This window comes from Lygodium microphyllum, chromosome 26 (assembly GCF_053477565.2).
Source record: "Lygodium microphyllum isolate KBCC chromosome 26, Lygodium_microphyllum_v1.1.10, whole genome shotgun sequence".
NCBI classification, from domain to species: domain Eukaryota; kingdom Viridiplantae; phylum Streptophyta; class Polypodiopsida; order Schizaeales; family Lygodiaceae; genus Lygodium; species Lygodium microphyllum.
In genome coordinates, this window is record NC_141160.1 from 80413512 (window position 1) to 80420707 (window position 7196).

The 7196-nt window shown below is 40.1% G+C and overlaps 1 pseudogene; it reads right to left on the bottom strand.

The window, feature by feature from the left end:
• Nucleotides 1-6254: 6254 nt before the first annotated feature.
• On the bottom strand, nucleotides 6255-6938 carry LOC148013460 (UBP1-associated protein 2C pseudogene; annotated as a pseudogene).
• Between the last annotated feature and the right edge of the window lie 258 nt (nucleotides 6939-7196).

Sequence of the window (7196 nt, forward strand, 5' to 3'; positions counted from 1 at the left end):
TGTGAAATCCAAATTGTCCCTATTCTACTACATTAACATTATCTAGGCTTAATCTTCCAATGACTATATCTTTTATTATAACTTGTTTTTGCACCATGAACCACTGTACACTAAGTGCAACTTGAAGATTATATTTCTCCAATGCTTGCCAGCCAAGCAAAAGAAGCCCCTGACCCATCATTGTTGCCAAACCTCCAAGAGCATATAAGAGTTGTCCACCTTCAAACAGGTGAGCAAAACTGAGAATGGCCAAAATATTCAATGGTGCACTTCTTGAGACAACAGAAAAACCCTACTTACAACAGTAATAAGGCCTAATTTCACCAAAACAATGTTGAATATCTTCAGATTTGCTAAGATGAGGCAGAACATAGTAGAGGAGAGAGAGAAATTCAATATGCTACCAAGAAAGTGTTGTAACAGCAATCTCTATTGTTTCAAAGATAAAAAATAAGGTCACTTGCCGGTTATTAGGGTTCTATTGTCTGAAACCCTAATTTATGCACCAACACTTGTCAATAACCTCGTTTTTAGGGCATCCTGTCATTTGCAGCCCTAGAATCTGCTCAACATCAAGTTGCCCTGCTATCCTAGAGCTTCAGCACCTATCCCTTACTCACAACTAAGTTATCCTTCAGATTTGCCCCCAAACAACCCAAAATGGATGAAAAACAACCCAACATGGAAGATACACTTTCATGCAACCCAAAACTAATCCAAACTTGGCATTGATCAATCGGGAGGGTGGGACTAGGTCTAAATATGAGGTGATTCCTTTCCACTCCCTGTTTCCTTCAAGGAAGGAGGTGACTCATCAACACATGAGTGGGATATGTGCTTATAAGCAACAAGGGAGGGGGGTAGAGTGTGCTAGGGGAGATTCCCCACATGACCATATCAGAGGATAGAGTATGATTCTTTTGAACTATGATGCATAACTACCATGGCCTTTTTCAAAAATACTTCAGCAATAGAGAAGTGATACATGCTATGTATCATGCAGATCTAACCTATGACAAAGAGGATACATGCAATGCATTCAAATATGTCCTCTGATGTCCCAAGCATTTTTAAGTTGTTACTTACAAGTTCTTTAATAGCACTACAAACCCTCCCAAGGTCACAAAAGAGATAGTGTTAAAGAGGCTACAGATACCATTAATCTTCCACTCAATAGAGAACTCAACAACTTCTAAGAAGCATAGGCCTGAACAATACTGGAATAGAGGTCCTGACCTTTGAAAAGTTCTCAATATCCCAAACAAAGAAACTATGATCAACATATACAACAACTGGAAGAACCAAAATATTTGATGTAAAAATAGTGATTGAAGAGAACCTGACTAATGTATTATCAAAAATGAAGCACTATACACCTAACAGCTTTAAGTTTCTTCTCAATGTAAGGACTCACTAATGCTATCTCAAAATAAAACTTACCAAGCTTGTGCGATGTTGCAAATTGACAAGCAACAACATCAGGATATGAGATCCCATTTACATTATGTGTGGCAAGGTAGGACTCAGGAGCATGTGTGTGTATCTGTCAAGTCATGGAATCCAAATGGCACTGGTCAAGGAAAAGTTGCAGTAAATGCAAGAGACTCAAGCATGAAAATCTGCACAATACCATCACTGCATGCAAAAGAAATGTGCAAATTTGAAATGGCTAAACCATGGCCTTGTCGAACCTGCAACAAGTAGCTAAAACTGTTGTTTATGTTTGCAGATAGGCAACCACAGAGAGATCCTTGCTTGCATATCAGAGGATACCTTAAGATTAACCCAATTTTTCAATGCAAGTTCACAATGTAAAAGGCATACTATTCCTGTTGAACATCATATGTGTCAACCACAATCCTCAATTCACTAATTATACTAAATTAGTAGCAGAATTGAGAAAAGTGCCAAATAGAAAAAGTTGGTTAAAGCCTACTTGGGCATGCCTGTGTAGGTCAAGGCATAAACCGGTTGGACATCTCCATCTCGTGAATCTTCTCAAGATGTTACTACTGTAAAAGAATTTTCACACAGACTACCAAGATGAACATTTCCCCCATCTAGAACAAGACCTAACCCTATTCCAGATCATTGATGTCCTGCATTTGACCTGATAGTCCAATGTTTCAAGTGATTAGCACCTGCTGTAACAAAAAAACTTCCATCTGAAGCAACATGAATCCCACTTTTTGGCATGGATATAGTTGTTGCTCTGACTTTGGCTATCAATGCTGCAGACTTGAAATCCCAGAGGCAAACTAAACCATCATATGGAAATCCAGCTGAAGCAAGATGTTTTCTTGGGCACCAAAGGCATCATAAAAATTCAGCTGGAGTTTCCATATTTATTCATATTAACGTATATGTTGATGTCAATATTTCAAAAACATGTTGCACTACAAACTTTGGCCTCCCATATTGATTCAAAAGAACAAAAACTTAAATCTTCTAATTCACCCTCATCATTTTCTAGAATGGTCTCTGCAACCTTGGCCTGTTTAGTTGCCCTTTTGAGTCAGAACTACAGCACTTCCACATCATCTTAGTCAGAAGATTAGGAAGCCTCCAAACAAATATGCAACTCTCTCCATTGAACTCTTTGAAAACCATAAATTAGCATCACCAAGTGGAAAAGTTATAGTAAAGAAGCCAAGGTCAGCATATATACAACTCTAAAGGCCACCTTAAACTTATCAATATTAGCCGCTTGCAATCAGGCGTGAAAGCTATCCCTGTTATTACTTCAGCATGACCTTGCCCCAGGGATAAAATGCTTCCATCTGATATGTCATACATGTGCATGCTCTTATAAGAATGTGATCAAACTACTTATGACCCACTAGGATCAATGCGAACCTACCACAGAAAGGGGCAAAAGACATCGGAAACTATGATGACAAATATTGTACACAAACCCAATGTCTTAAAGATCAAAAGTAGCAAATCTACAGACAGAAAAAGTGGGATATAAAGAGATGTGGCTTTGCCAATTATCTTCAAGTGGTCAACCTTAAGAAGAACAAGGTTCAATCCTTATTATATTGAGCTTTCTTATTTGAAGAGAGTAGAAATCCTTGTAAAAACAACATCAATTTGATCTTATGCACCATTTGTAAAACATTAAAACACACATACCTTTTTTGCCCTGTTCTTTACACCATCTGACAGTAAATTGAGCAGGTGAAAACAAGGAATTCATTGTTCATACTTTTATGGGCTCACCAACTTCTCCTTCTGGTTTGAAGCATCTTACAGACTTCCCACTAGCAAGATTGAGCATATTCAACTTCTTATCCTGAAACCATACAAGACAAATAACTTAACATATTAGCCAATCATGTTTCAATATAAAACTTATGGTAACCTTCCATGAAAAGAACTTCCAACCTGTCCAACAGTTACTGCTATCTTGTTGTATGGATCAATATCCATATCATAAACTATGCCACGAGAAGCCATTTCTTGATAATAATGTGTACTCTTGATGCCCATTGTTGTTGCCTCTATGTTACAAAACACCACTGATCTACAGGTAAGTGGTTTTACAGTTGAGCCAAAACAAAATAGACTTGAGAATCTAAAAATTCAAAGTAAAAACCATGACTTTAGGAGGAAGCCATACTTGTCCGCACTAGGGCTCAGCAAATTGAAACCACCACAAGCAAATTTGGCTGCGCTGATTGAGGCTGAATGATCATCTCATGTCTCGATGACATCAAAGTTCCTAAATTCAAAAATCAAGCGTGCTCAAAGAAGTACTCTATAAGACAAACTCTTCAATAGCATAAGACAGAAAATATATCTACCTCCAAAACATGAACTTTGAAAGTGAATTAAATGACCACCATGTTAACAAAGGAATGATAGACTATGAATGTACAAGTCACAATAGCTGCAAACATCATATATATGTACAAAACAGTCTCTACCACCAAATTCCAAAAGGGGAATTTGAATGGCATTAATGTTAGCACCCATGAGGGCCACAACTCCAAAGCTCAGAGTAAGAATCCCTGCATCATGGGCTTCATGCCAAGTATTACCACAAGTTCCAGTACAATATCACCAACCACCTGTCAAATAATGTTTTTAAGTAGTGTCTTCGTAGCACCTTTAAGTCTAACTATGATGCTTACTGAAAAAATAAACACATTTGATCAACCATTGTTTACCTTGAAGTTTACAATCTAAACGGACTATAGATCATATACATGAAGATTGCTATTCCAATCACCAGTGGTTCTAGAGTGCATCGAAGAAGCTTACAAGTCTTCGCCTAATGCTTCTTGCCAAGAGGTCAGAAACTCTCGAGGGAGGGTTTGTCTGTAAGGTCGGTATCTCTAGAGAAACTCCGGAGGGAGGGTTTGTCTGTAAGGTCTTTTGGGCAGCCAATAATTAGGTAACTTCAGGAAGCACTAAGAAGAGCGCAAGTGAAGTGACTATTCGATGAACAATAAATTCTCCAAGCCTAACTTCACCCTCTTGCTGACTAGATGCAGAGAAAGAGACCTCCTAAACCTTATCCGAAGGTCTCAAAAGGTGAGAAAATCTTGAAAATCTTGGAAGTAAACTAACTTGTATTAGTTAACTATGGTTTGGTTGTATAACCTAGTCATCGTATTAGTAGTGTGTGAGACTGTGAAGATAGAAGAATTGTTGGAGAATAATGGAAGAGGATGATCGCATCTAGCTCCATCTCTATTTGCTCCGTCTCTATTCCCTTCTTGCTTACAGTTTCTTCATGGTATTAGAGCCTGATATGCTCTGTGACATTTGTCAAGTAAAAATATTATAGATGTATTGCTGAAGAAGCATGTATTGCTGAAGTCATTATAGGTCATCTCTGGTTTTGATCCTTCATGCTGATAGTCAATAGAAGAGTATGATCTAGTCTCCACCAAACGGTCTTGTTCTTGGGCATGATAGCACCATTGTTTTGTGCATCAATGATGCTATCACATAATTTGAGGTTGTGTTTATCTCATCTGATGAAGACCAAGGATATTTTGACAACTACTTCAATGACATGCCATGGCTTGCTGTGCCATATAGTGATTCGAAAACGAAAAAAGTACTTAGTCAGTGGTTTGAAGGAAGGCATACCTTATTCTAATCAATTTGCTTTCATTCGCTAGTCAAAAACTCCACCTCAAATTTAACGTACTTCTGACGGGAAGGGAAAGAACTTTTAGAATTGACAATTAGAGAAGTATCTCTATCTGAAATCTATTATATATCAACATAGTTCAACTAATCCTGCACATCAAATGATGCAAAGAGGTGCTTGTATTTTAGTAGCTGTATATCCAATATGCTGTATTGTTCCCATCCATGAGAGAAGTTCAAGTTCTAGACCTTGCAGTCCAATAAAAAGATGCATCAAAAGTAGGATAATCTTCCTCCTTTCCCTATCATATCTTTTTTTAATGTTTTGTATAATAACCCTCAACCCATAACCCAGAAAGCTTTTTACTAAAAGAACAAGAAACCTCCATTCCACTTACCTCGGAGCCTTCAGATTTGCTGAGTTATCAACTTGAACATGTCTAGCAACAGAAGATACCAAATTGAAGTTATCCTGCAAATTATGCAGATCATCATCACCAATCATGCCTCTTGATCCACCCATGTTGTTGAGATACAAAAAAACAGAGCACATTGACAAACTGTGGCCTAAGCTCCTGAAATTACCTTCCAAAGCAGCATCGCTAGTGATTAAATCAAGTTGAAGACAGTTGAGGAGGCGCCCAAGATCCACTGCACTTGTCCAATTCACAAGTGCATCTCCATTCTGAAGTTTCAGGCACCCACGATTCGCTGTGCCTCCCCACATTATTCCCACAGGGCTAGGCTTTTCCTTGCCTTCCTTAAGCATCAGTACCAGGCTGCCACTGTCTCCCTGCATGTCAAATGCCAGCTGGTTCTCGCCCACAATCAGGAAATCTGTGAAAAAGCAATTGCCCTTCTCGTCATTGTACTCAAAGGCATATGCCATGATGCTTCCTTCTGTTAGCCCTCAGCTTTTATTACCCTCCTCCCCACGATGCTGTTGATGTTTGCTTGCAAGTCAATAGTTATAACATCTCCCATCTCACCTACCCCTTTGATAGTAGTTGTGACTTTGGAGACATCCCTCCCATTGCATGCACTCCACGTCTATGGCACGTTTGAATCAGCAACTCAGTATATCTCTTCATGAAGTGCTGGCTCATGCCGACAAGAACACGGTCAGGAAGGAGCCTATCTGGATGTCCCTATCCCTGGAAGGTTTTTACATAGCTGAAGATGTAATCCCAACGCCCGCAGGGCTCACCCTGCATCTGATTATCTACAGCAGCAGCTTTCTGCTTTTGCCCTTCTGCAAGCTTACAAGTCATCTGGTGTCCTTCCACAGTCTTCGTAGGCACTTCTAGAGCACGCTTAACAGACTCTGCTGACTTGTAAATAAACAAAGCATATCCTTTTGACTTACCTGTCTGCTTATCAAACCTTAGAGGACCTTCTTCAATTTCTCCGTACTTGGAGAACGCGGCCGCCAGGACCTTCTCAGCTGGCATGTCACGGGGGACATTCGCCACATAAATCTTACGCGGACTGGTAGATGCTGCCTGTGCAAGTTGCGATTGAGTGGACGAAGGCCCCGCGGATGCAAACTGACAGACACATTTGCCGCCATCGATCTTCTTGCTAGGCTCCTTGAGCGTGCGCTTATACGCGCTGTCCCTATGCTTAAATGTGACAAAGCCATAGCCCTTTCCTTTGCCAGTCTTCTTGTCGATGATGGCTAGGCATTCGTCGATGTCACCGTAGGGAGCGAAGGCCACCTTGAGAGTCTCGGAGGAGGTCTCCCAGACGAGGCCATGGACGAACAATTTCCGGTGCGAGGGGTCTTTGTCAGCGAGGTCTTTGATCTCCTGCAGGATATCGGCATGATCCATGGCTACTTCTTGTAAAAGGTCCATGAGCTGCTCCTTGGAGAGGCCTAGCTAACAGAGTCTAATATGCTTCTTGACATGAGAGTCTAGGGCATAGCTACTACTTAAGATGGATGCCTATTGAAGCCCAAAACAACTTACTTGTACCAAAGCTTCTCAAGAGGATTACCACACAACCTACTTGTACCAAGCTTCTCAAGAGGATAGGTTGAGGAGTGTACTAGATTACCAATAGTCATAGTTTGTGGCATATCTACCATT